The sequence below is a fragment of the Bos indicus x Bos taurus genome, chromosome 10 (genome assembly GCF_003369695.1).
Source record: "Bos indicus x Bos taurus breed Angus x Brahman F1 hybrid chromosome 10, Bos_hybrid_MaternalHap_v2.0, whole genome shotgun sequence".
Taxonomy (NCBI): Eukaryota; Metazoa; Chordata; class Mammalia; order Artiodactyla; family Bovidae; genus Bos; species Bos indicus x Bos taurus.
Window position 1 is genome coordinate 83,076,627 of NC_040085.1, and position 12,162 is coordinate 83,088,788.

A 12,162-nucleotide genomic window follows, 5' to 3' on the forward strand; every position below is an offset into this window, starting at 1 on the left:
CCTGTGCAGTCAAATAAGTAAGTAAAACTAAAAAAAAACAATCAGTACCATCGCTGCCTCGGCTCCGTCATGTGGGCAAACGCCTGATGTTGCTTTTTGCCTGTGGTTTCGTCACATGTCTTATCGTCTGTATTGCGGTTGTTCTCTGCTCTTTCATATGTATCCATCCTCATAAATCTGGAGCTATCTGAGGGGTTGCTGGATCACTGAGAATGAGCAGAGTGGTAGTTAGCTAAGATGCTGTAGAGGAATGGAGTAAAATGAGCCCAAAGATCTCATTATAAAAGGCAGACTAAGAGGATACACCAGAGTAATTGAAAGATAAATAACACCCAAGAAGCCCAAGAAACTACTAAAGGGAATAGAGTGATAACAAGTTTATTCAAGGTACACAGGGTAAAGTAGGGAAGAAGCAAAAGGGCTGCCGCTGCTGCTGAGTCGCTTCAGTCGTGTCCGACTCTGCTCGACCCCATAGACGGCAGCCCACCAGGCTCCCCCGTCCCTGGGATTCTCCAGGCAAGAGCACTGGAGTGGGGTGCCATTGCCTTCTCCAATGCAGGAAAGTGAAAAGTGAAAGTGAAGTCGCTCAGTCGTGTCCGACTCTTAGCGACCTCATGGACTGCAGCCCACCAGGCTCCTCCATCCATGGGGTTTTCCCACTGGAGTGGGGTGCCATTGCCTTCTCTGAGCAAAAGGGCTAAAAACAAGTAAATGGTAGTACCTACGACCTCCTAGAAGCTGAAATATTAAGCATGAAATGATGAAATAAGGGAATGCTAACTATAGGGGGCAGTCCAAAGTTAATAATTCCACACAGGGGCAGAGGCAGACCCCTGGGCCAAGCAGGCCCTCGCTCAGCATTTCTGTGGGGCAGGTGTTCTGGGTGTGTTTTGTCGCTTAATTTTTGAAACAGTCCTATGAAGCAAGTATAGGCATCGTCAGCGTTTTGCAGGTGAAGACACTGTGACTTAGGAAAGAAAAAACAATTCGAGTCACAAAGTGGTCAAGTTGGGGCTGGAATCCAGGTGTGTGTTCTAACCCTAGTTGTCCTGTGACGTGCAGTGGACTTCGTGAGGGTGTGTCCTTCCCAAGCTGGTGTTGGCTGGAGGTGTCCCGTGGGAGCCGACCTCCGCTGGGCTGAGTTCTCAGGCTCTGCCTTTGGGCTTCTACCCTCATACTCCGCGGGGCCCCTCAGACCTCTTCCTGGTGTTCCCAGGGCTGAGTCTACAGCTGCCCTGGCTGTTTCCAGGGTCCTGCTGGATCATGGTGATCCCTTTACACTGTTGTTCCCCCAGGAGCTCTAGACAGCTTGCCCAATCCCATGCACTGCGCCCTCTGAAATTCCCTTCCATATTCTGGAAACAAACAAGGTGCAGACCTCAGGGAAGTTTAGGCAAGGGGGAATAGATCAGAGACGGGGCAGTCCAGGTCCAGCGTAAACTGGTGAAAGGTGAGGGGTCATGCATGAACCTAATCAGTTAAGACATGTTTATATTCCTATTAAGTGCTGGGTTCCATGGAGGTATTGAAGATCGGGGACCCATGGAAACATAACCAATGACATTATTATCTGAAAGTTAAAACAGATGGAAATGTAGACCGGTAATGCTGGAATTGCATGTGTCCATTTAAGCCCAGCCCAAAGATCACTTTAGTCTATCAAGCTTGCCTTGATAATCTCCATCTCCAAAACAATTTTATCATTTGCTTCTTGACAATCTCATAGAGCCTACCTTACCTTGCTTTCATGATTGCTATTTCCCCCTTGCTTTATAAGAATGCACCTCTGTCTTCCACCAAAGCATAGAAGACTCCTTGGGGCAGGAGACTTGACCTACTTGTTAGGTTTGCTGTGAGAACAATGCTCAGCACACGTGCTAGCAAGTTTGCTGGGATAAAGGATGTCCAGGAAAGGGCAGAAGTATAAGAACTACTATCCTCCATGGAAGGGAGGCAGTGGAAAGTGAAGGTGAGCAGACAGGCTCTGGAGTCCATACACCTTCATTTTGGTTATGTCCTGCTTGGTGACCATGGGGGACCCTCTCTAAATCTTTGATTTCCTCAACTGTAAGATGGACCTCAACAGTCAACGGGCACCAACCTCCCTGGACTCAATGAGATGACCCATGGATTGGCACGTGGTGAGTGTTCAACAGCTCTAGCGTCTATCCCGGCCATTGGTGCTAGCCTGAAGGACCATGCACTATGCAGACCTTAGAAAGGGGAGGCTGGAGAAGAGGCGGGCGGCTATTATCCCACTGCCGGGTACCAGGGCCTGATGATGAACGAAACCTTGTGTCTGGGGCCACCGACCGTCATCTCTCGTTTAGACTCTACTGGGGAAATGTTGCCACAGACACGGCCTAGTTTGGCAAAACTGGTGATGGATACTGAAGGGCATGGGGGCGCTGTGGAAATGTCTAGGCTCTGAGTTCAGGATGCTAGAGGGAGCCACCCTCCTGACCCACCACCAAGCCTGATTCTTCTTGCCCCCGTCTCTTTTAGCTTGCTGCCCCTGAGGACGGGCTGGGCTGTGCCTCTGTCTGCCTTGCCAGCAGGAGCCCTTGAAGAGGGGGGAAGCCCCATTGGTCCCCTTCCTTTCTCTGTCCCCTGTCCCTCGCTCTATGCCTTGTCCTAAGCAAGCTTTCAGAGGGCTTGCAGGAGAAATGGCTTGGTGTCCTACTTAAAGCCCTAACCCCCATCAGAGACACAGAGGTTGCCATGACTTTGCAAGGAAGAACAACTGCTTGGGGGAAACTGAGGCACACTGGTGGGTCAGGGTCTTCTCCACTCCCTCAGTCTGCAGTGAGACACGTGCATCTTCAGCAGTGAGGAAGTGGCTTAGTCTGCTGAAGCTGTAAATGGAGATTAAGCCATAGATGGGGATTTTTGTCTTCAATTCTCGCTCCAGCTCTAGTGAAGAACCTTCCTAGGCTGGGATGAGCGGAGACATGAGCTCCTGACACGGCCTTCCCGTTGCAGGGGGCTGCAGAGTGCCCCTCCCTGATGAGATCTTCTCAGCTGTTTGCGAAACAGTCGGGGAGGAGGTGGCGGAGCCCGGAACCAGGCAGCCCGCCTGTCTCTTTAAATGCTGGGGTCTGTGTGGGAGAGGGAGGGGCCGGCTCTGGAGTGCGTGAAATTCCTGGGCTGCTCCGGCAGTCTCAGGCTCAGAGCGCAGCCCTACACATCTCCTCTTGCATGCAACTCACTGAGAGGGAGAGGCGAGCGTGTCCTCCCCTCTCGCAGCCGCCAGCATCTCCAGCCACCAAGGACCTGCTTTTTGCACCTCCAACACCCACTCCCTTCTTCCCCGCCACTCCCTCCCAGAAAGAGAGAGAGAGAAAGAAAAAAGGAGACAGAAAGATTCCGGAATTTGAGCCTCTCCAAAGAGGAAACATACCCAGCAAACTCAGTTGATTAAACATCAGACAGACAGACAGACAGACCCCAAATCTTCTGTCCAACTGGAAAGGTAAGATCTGGGGGGGAGAGGAAGGCAGGCAGGGTGTGAAACAACTCAAGCTTCTTGTTCATTCTGGGGAAGAGGTTGCTCCTGAGAGGGTAGAAGTTTTCAGTTGGGAGCGACCAACCTAGATTTTTTTTTTTTTTTTGAAGGCTGGATCGGACAGCCTTAGCTGACCATGGGAATGGCTTTTCAACTGCCTTTCTTTTCCTTCAGTTTCTCCTAGAAGTTGGGTCTTTTGGCTCCAGATGTTGAAAAAGTCAGAGAATGTTTTAGATTTTTAATCTTTGGAAAAGTCTTTCTTCTATTTGTGTGGATTGTTAGTCTGAAATGATGTGTACCTACCACCTCATTTGGGGCAGGTACTTTTTTTTTTTTTTTTTTGCATTTTATGACCACCTCCCCCTCCTATTATTATTATTTTCTGGGGAAGGGGCTAGATCAAACGAGAAAGAGAAGAAGGGAAGCTCTGAGGATCACAAGAAGACAAAATTGAATTGAGACAGGGATTTCCCTAGCTGTTGAGGAATTGAAGGGTGTGTGTGTGTGTGTGTGTGTGTGTATGTGTGATATTTTTTGGAAGGGGTGTAAGGAGGTAGATCTTGAGTATGAAGATTCAGGCTGGAGTCCTGTTATTTTGTTGTGGAGGTAGGCATACTCACAGAAGGTGAAATAGGGAGTGTGTGTGTGTGTGTGTGCGCACTCCTGTTTGGATCAGTTACAAGGGAATCTTCCTCCTCTGCCTTCCATTTGTTTATATTAATGATTTAGTAGCAGGCTTGCCTGAAAACTTCCACTCTGTGTAAGCACTGTGGGTTTTGCAAGCTCTCAGTGACCTTAAAGCCTGGTTCGATGTATTTTTTACTAGGCATTGTGTTGTTCCCAGAGTTTTAGGTCTTTCCCTCTCTCTCTCTTTTTTAACCAGAAAACTTAGCTGCTCTAGAAACATCATCCTGATGACAAGGGAAAAAAAATCTGCTCCCCCCCCGCACCCTCTATCCCTTCCTAGGCCAGTGATGTAATACCAACCTATGGGCTCGCCTGCTTTGCAGGTGACTTACCCTGTGATTACTTGTTAAAAAAAATAAATTTCTCCCTTCCTCCATTAAATGCATTCTTCTTTGGATTTGGATGTAGAAATATCGTCATGCAGTGAGAAAATTATATTTTTGATAACCATTACTGGGGTTTAGGTAAAGTAGGATTCCTCTTCCCTGATCATTATTAAAAAAAATTTTTTTTTTCTTTAAATACAAAGGTCAGAGATCACCCAGAGAGAGCTAGGCTAGGATGGAGCAAGACAGAGTCAGACCAACTAGGAGAACTGGGAAAAGGGGAACGGTCATTTTCCGTCTTGCTCCGGTCATTCCCGCTTGGGGAGATGGTTTGCTTTTACCCCCATGATCCACCCTAACATTCTTAATTCTTCCTTTGCCCTGGGTCCTGTGGATGGCCCTGGAGGGAGAACAATGCTCCTTGTCACACCTGGGGGATTGTGTAGTTTCGGTGGTTAGATGACCGTTTGCCTTTGTGATGAAGGTTCCAATGGAAATTTGAACTCCCAGTGCGCTGGGTGACTTAGTACCCAGGATAGTCTATCTGGGGGCACCTGGAGGTTAGGTCTGGGGAGCCCGAAGAACTAGCCCTTTATGAATTTGCGGTTCTGGGTAGAGCCTCCCTTCATCGTCCAAGGGCTTCTGCGTCGCCTTTCAAGTTAAAATGGTCCTGCTGGTTATGATGGGCAAGTTTACCTAAGGGCTACTGGGTACGTGGCTGAAGGATGGAGGGGAGAGAGGGAGAGACATAGCAAGGCTGGTTTTTCTTTTTTTTTTTAATCTTCTGGCTTAATCTGCCTAAGTCATATTGGGGCGAACGATATTTCAAATGGGTGCTGGTTGTGCAGAGACATTCCTATTGTTTGATTTTTTCCCCCCTTGGTTGGGGAGTGGAGAGTAAGGGCTCTTGGCCCATTTTCTGCAGCCTGGGGTTCATCTGGCGAGTCAGTCTTCCTTCTGGAAGAGGGGGAAAAGGCTGGACGCTGGAAGTTAGCTATTAAAGTGAGCAACAGGGCTGGGTTAATTTTTTCTTTTTTTAAACAACTGGACTGTGCGAATGCCCTTTTCTGGAGCTTTCCGGCCCTTTCTAGTGAAATAATAATTTTCCAAAATTGCTTCCTAAGATGAGGGGGGCAAGAAATCAAAGGGATTCTGGATTTTGAGAGACAACTACGTCTTTGCTTCTCTGGTAGCTCCCTGTTATTCATTATTAGGGGGTTGACGGAGGGCTGGCCTCCTTTTCTGGTTGATTTTAATGCTGCGTTTCTACTGAATATGTTGATGATTTGCTGCTTATATAAGGGAAAGGATGTATCGAGGTGGTTTGAGGCTTGGGGTTTTGAGATCGGCTACTGAGATTGGGTGGCGGTTGATGTATTTGTCGATGTGCATGGTAGGAAGGTCTTTTCTTTTGGGTGGTGGGGGATAAGGGGATGGTTGGAAAATGGTAGATGAGATGCTACAGCAAATGGGGACATGAGGCGAGACAGAGGTGAGCTCGAAAGTCACCGGTTGGCAGAATTTCTGTCCTGTATCCCCCTTTCTCTCGCTCCTAGGGGGGAAAAAATCCATTATCTCTAAAAACACATTATTCTTCAATTGGCCTTTTAGAGAAAAAAGGAGAAGGAGGGGAGGGGTTAATTTGGTGAGGGGGCTTGGTTGTAATTAGCCCACTGCTGCAAAACTGAGATACGGAAACCCATCGGCATCAGCTTTGGGGGCTCAGAGAGGCAGCGGAGGGATGGGGGACGGGTTGTCAGTCTCGGATGCATAGTGGAGCGGTGGGGTTGGCGTTTGGGTATTGTGCGTGTGTGTGTGTCTGTGTCTCTGTGTGCGTGCAATTTTTTCCACCCTACCACCAATGTCCCCTCCATCCTCCCCCAGGTCTGCCATTCTCTTGCTTCCATTTGCACACACCCGCTCTCCCCTACCCCTATTTACCCCCTCCCCCCTTTCCTGGAGTCCTTTCTGCCTGGATGAGAAAATTCTGATTCTGATGGCTCTGCGGCTCTTTTCTTTTTTTTTTTTGCAACACAACAGTGGTGCGATGGCCTTTCCTACATGCCACACGGATGCAGCCTTCTGATAGGAGCGCTAAGTCGGCACATCTACACACGTACTTTGCACATGCTCTTGCACACACACACACACACACACACACACACACACACTCCCACAGTCTCAGGCGATCGAGGGCTTGGTTCCATTTGGTTTTCCGGCTCTCCCCACCCCTACCTCCACCATGGCTCCTCTCCACCAGTCTTCATACGGGAAACGCAGTCACGGTACCCCCGTCTTCTCCCTACACCGCCCTCTGCTTTCTTCTCGCCATCCTGCTTTCCCCAAAACTGTGGTGTTGTCGCAGTTCATGGGATTAGCATGTTGGAGACTCTTTGGGGGAGGGGACTTCATAGGAGGAGGACTGGAATGGGGGTAGATGACATTAATGGGTTTTTTTTTCCCCTTTTGCCAAATAAGCACCCGGTGATAATGATCCAATTTAACCATCCGTGTAATATATGTTTGCGGCACACTGGAGGAAGGTTACCCGGGGAAAGCGGAGTCTGGACTGGGTTACCTCTGGGGAGATTTGATGCCTGGACAATAGAGACACAGATACCTGCCCCCCCATCTCCACACACACATGTGCATGCTCCCACACACACACCCCAACACACAGCTCTGCTCGGTGGCCTGTGTCAAGTCAGAGGGCACGGCAGAATCTCCCAGGGTTGTCGTGGTTTGTTGAGAGGCTGGAGTGATGTCTTTGTCCTACCCAGCTCTCACTCTCCCGGATGATGTCTGATCTTAAATTTCTGGGTGGCCTTTGTGTGGCCTCGCGGTTGGGGTGGAGGTGGGCGGCGCTGGAGGGGTGTTTGTGTTTTGTCAAATGCCCCGTGTGCCTCCAATTGGACAACCTGGATTGTCAACATGGTGCGTGAGGTTGGAGCGGGGGGCTGCCTGCCTGTTTGTGCTGCGTGAGTGTGCTTGTGGGATGCGGACAGTGCGCCTGGCTCTGGGGAGGTGTGGGGGTGACGCTCCCTGACCCTCACTCGTGGGGAGGACGGCAAAGAGCCGAGGTGTTCGGTGGGGGAGACAGGGCGATGGAGTATTCCAGGGAGTTGAGAAGACTGGAGGGGGAGAAGGCGCTCCGTCTCCGGCGGGAAGCCTCGTGAGCCAGCCCGGCTCCCCGGAGCAAGCCCGTGGGTGGGTGTGATCATCGTGGATGACGGGTGGGCGGATGCCGACGGGGTAGGGGGGGGCAAGGGACGAGGTGGGCGAAATTGAGGGTTTCCCTCGCCACCTCAGAAGCCCCGGACAGAGCGCAGAGATCGGCCCTGCCCTCCTGGGCACCAGCCACCCTTGGGCGGCTCGGCCTTGGCGGCGGAGGCTGCAGCCCCAGAGAGCTGCAGTCGCCCTCGGCCGGGATGGCATCTGAGCACCCCCGCCCCCACCCCATAGGCTCCTGGGCTTCGGCTGCCTTGACTACCAGACGCCATTTTCCCTTTTCCTTTGGCTAAAGGTGTGTCTCTCTTTATTAGGAATTATATATGAGATGGGAAAACATTTTTCCTAAGAGAGAGAAGAAAAAAAATCCTCGGAGCAAAATGCTGGTTGTCGGACGTTTCCTATGTCCACACTCCCTTGCCAGGGCTGACCTTGAGCCGTTAGGGAGAAAGGGTTACGTCATTGCCGGAGAAAGGGGACAAATGAGGGGTAGGATGATGACTCGGGGGTGGATTCTTGGGCCAGACACCCAGAGGAGAAGGCTCTTGGGATCCCCCTGCTGCGTTCCCCTTGTATCAGCCTTGAGTGTAGATGGGAGCCTTGCAAAAGTCGAAGTGTCCCTTCCAAAGCTCACTGCCTAGAAATTCGCAGGCCTGATGCCTCGGTTCCTGCTGCCATCAGGCCCGGCCTCCCTCAAGCACCTATCTGCTGGGGGAGGGACCGCCAAGCCTCACTGCAGCTCTGACCCTGGAGGGCACCCCTGGCTGCTCTGCAGATGGCGAGGTGTGACTGGGCCGGCCACAGGTGGCAGTCCCGGGCCTGGGCAGGGCTCTGCAGGGCTCTGCTCCAGTGAGTCCTCCTCCGAGAGGCCTCGCCTAAGGGGCCGTCTGAAATAACACCCTCCCCGATTGCCTGGCCCCTTTCCAGCCCATTTTTCTGCCTTTAATTCTCATCAACTACTCACCACCTAACGCTCCAATACCCACCGGGTGTTAAGGTAATCTTGTCTGTTTCCCCATGGAAGCAGGCTCCATGAGGTCAGGGTCTCTGTCTCTTTGGGTTCGTTGCAGTGTTCTCAGTGCCTAGGACATTTTCTGGCGTGTCGGAGGTGCTCAGCAAATATTCGTTGATTGGCAGAAAGAACCATATGGATTTGGCGTTGGGGGTTCTAAGCTTGGAACCTGTCTTCTGGGAGAGCCGAACTTTGCCTCTGGCTGTCCCTGCCTGCAAGTCCAGATCTGCTAGAGGGATTGCAATGTGCAATGTCCAAGTCCGATAGAAAGGTCTTTTCCAGGCCCGGCTGAGTGACGCTGTCTCCTTCATGGTCCCACTAATGCTAGTTGGTTATTGTCATCAAGTTGTAGTAACAGTAATCGTAGTGATATGGCTACCATAGCTGATGTGCTTAATATATACCAAGTTCTGTAAAAGTTCCTTCCTTCTTTTTTTTTGCATTCAGTATCTCTGTTAATTTTCTGCACAGCTCAGTGCAGTATATAGTCAGCCCTCTGTATTCGTGGGCTCTGCATCCTCTGAGATGGAGGGCCAACCATGCTGCATCATTTTATGTAAGAAACCTGATCATCCGCAGATTTTGGTGTCTGAGAGGGATCCTGGAATCAGTACCCCGCAGATACTGAGCGATGACTGTGCTGTGAAACCCTGCCTTTGACAGAGGAGGAGACTGAGACTCAGGTGAAGTAAGAAGGTAAAATGGCAGATCAGGGATTTGAACTCAAATCTTTCTTATCCCAGAGCCCAAGCTTATGACCCTTCTGTTATACTATTAGAGGTAGAAGGGAGATGAGCCATCATCTCATTCAGAACTCTCCAACACAGATGAGAAACCTGAGGCCTAGAGAGATTCAGTGACTTGTCCAGAGTCATATGCCAAGCCTGATGGAGAGACAAAGCTGGAATCCAGGTTTTTTGGCTGTCCGGGCTGTGTTCTTTCTATACCATCGTGCTGGGTCTATGGGACACAGGCTCTTTCTCAAAGAGAATGGTGCTGGAGGCTGCCTGAGATGCCCTCTGAATTGTCCTTCTTCCTTGGACAGAGTGGGGTGGGCTTTGTGAAGTGAGAGGGAGTAGGTGTGCCTTTAATGGGGGCTGACTATTCCTGCAGAGCTGGAAGGAGAGTAGGGGGAGGCTGGGGGCTGTTCTCCAAGGTCATTAGAGTCACTGGGTGCGGGTCAAGGTCATGCCCTGAGTGTGCTGGAGGAAGAGGCCCCAGTGGGGGTGCTCCGGGTCCTCAATCTCATGTAGCTCTGCCCGTCATGGTCAAGCTCAGATGCAGCAGGGGCTCCATTCAAAGTCTGGATCCGAAGACCTGGCAGCTTGTCACCTTCTCCCAGACTGCTAAGCCCTTGCTTCTCAAGAAAGTGAGGTGTGGGGCCAGACACTAGCCTCGCTGTGTTTTGTCTTTGTTTCCAGAGGCTGGCTGGAGAGTGTGAGGTCATGGAATAAGGGGAAGGGCTCTTATTAGTCCCTGTACTCCAATCCTAGGCTTGGACTTGACCTCGATTCAGGAAGGGGTTAGATATCCTAGGCCTGCATCTGTGAGTGTGTGTCTGTCTGTCTGTCTCTCTGTTTGTGTATTTTGGGGCTGGGGAGTGGGAGACCAGAGCAAAGTAGACTCTGAGAAGCTGGGAAGCCTTACCTTCTGCCAGGACCTTGAGACGGGATGGGAAGCTGTTTTTGTGTGACTTTGAGATGGGGTGACCGGTTGCCCTGGTTTGTAGAGACAGGCCCATTTAGGGCTTGGTCCTAGTGTAATTATTAGCTTTCAAAAGTGTCCTGGTTTGGATGATAAAATATATGGTCATCCTTCTTTGGGATGACATCACCCACTTTCTGTTCTTGAGATAAAGAAAAGGTGTGCCAGAAAGGGAAATCAAATATTAGGGCAAGAAGGTGCCTAGGAGAAGAGCCTTCCCCCAGAGGTACTTCCTCTTGTCCCCCATTTCTAAAGGATTAAGACCTTAATCTCCTGACTACTCCTGCTACCAACATGACGACTACTAACCTAACTCCCTTACAACAACTCTTTCTGCTAGCCAGCGTTTGAGTCCTGGCTGTTTGCCAGTTACTATGCTAAGCACTTGACATGCATTGTTCCAGTTAACCTTTCCGCCACGTTGTAAGATGGGTACTCTTGACATTTTGGTAAGACAAACAAAGAAACTGAGCCCTAAAGAAGTTAAATAACATGGGCAAGGTCATGCAGGAAGGAAGTGACAAGATCACGTTCAAACCCAATGACCTGCCTCCGATGCTCTGATATTCACACTGGGTCACTGCACGTCTGTGGGCCAGTCCTCTGGTCCACCCACCCACCCCTCCATGTCTGAGAACTTGAGTCTGGGAGCTGACCTGCTTGCTGGGCTGTTGGATCACAACCCTGGGACTTGCTGAAGATGCTGCTGCTGCTCAGTGGCATTAACATGGCTTAGGGACTGGAGGCTGCTGGGGGTCTTTCTGACGGCCCTTGAGAGACTCTGTTTCCTGTGGTGACTCAGTTACCTTGGTCAGAAGAGAGAGCTGCAGAGGGAGGCTGTGTTGTTTGATGTATGATGGTGGTGGGTGGGCAGAAGGCAGAGAACCTGCACCCTGTCTGGCTCTGCTTTGCTCTGGGGCCCTGATCCCTGATGGGCCACACTCGTCCTGGCCCTGGCAGTGGGGCTCGCCCCCAGTGGGAGATTCTGGCGAGTGGACAATCAGCTAGCACTTGCTCTTGGCAGAGCATCGTGGTCTGCCACATTTCCTGTAATGGGTGATGTCCTCTTTTGTCTGACAAGGAGGCTGTTGATCAGGAGGGTTAAATAGCTTGTCTAGGACCACACAGGGAGAAGTCGCAGACCTCTGACCCAAGCTTGGGTCTGACCCCAGAATTCCTGCTGTTTCGGAGTCCTTGCCCTGCCTGCTACGCTGAACCCTGGAGCAGAAGTGGTGGGAGCTGGAAGGTCTGAAAAGGGAGGCAGAGGAGGAAATTCAGGTGTTCAGATCAGCCCCTGAGTCTGGGGGCTGAAGAGGGCATCTGGGGCCCATCTCCTGCTCAGCCACCCCTGGGTCTTCTCCCTCCTCCAGCCAGGGGAAGACAGCCACTGAACTCTCAGCTGGATGAGTGCTGGTTCTAGTCTGGAGGGAAGGGGGAGATGGGCCCGTCCACACCTTGCAGAAGTCCCAAAGGAGGTACCTCCTTCTGTAATCATGTCAGACGTCTGTTAGTCACTCAGTCATGTCCAACTCTTTGCGACCCCATGGACTGTAGCCCACCAGGCTCCTCTGTCCATGGGATTCTCCAGCAAGAACACTGGAGTGGATTGCCATGCCCTTCTCCAGGGGATCTTACCCACCTAGGGATCAAACCTGGGTCTCCTGCATTGCAGGCAGATTCTTTACCATCTGAGCCACCTG

The 12,162-nt window shown here is 51.1% G+C and overlaps 1 protein-coding gene across 22 annotated transcripts in view; it reads left to right on the plus strand.

Annotated features, from left to right (window-relative positions):
* The first annotated feature begins 3,144 nt into the window (after nucleotides 1-3,144).
* NRXN3 (neurexin 3) overlaps nucleotides 3,145-12,162 on the plus strand; it is a 1,811,822-nt gene continuing 1,802,804 nt past the window's right edge. For 15 of the 22 annotated variants that reach the window (XM_027552557.1, XM_027552544.1, XM_027552553.1 and 12 more), the window contains exon 1: nucleotides 3,176-3,472. The gene's annotated coding sequence lies outside the window, so the exon portion shown is untranslated. Of the gene's footprint in view, nucleotides 3,473-12,162 lie in introns of all 22 variants that reach the window. The other 7 variants (XM_027552545.1, XM_027552555.1, XM_027552571.1 and 4 more) reach the window with 1 other exon arrangement.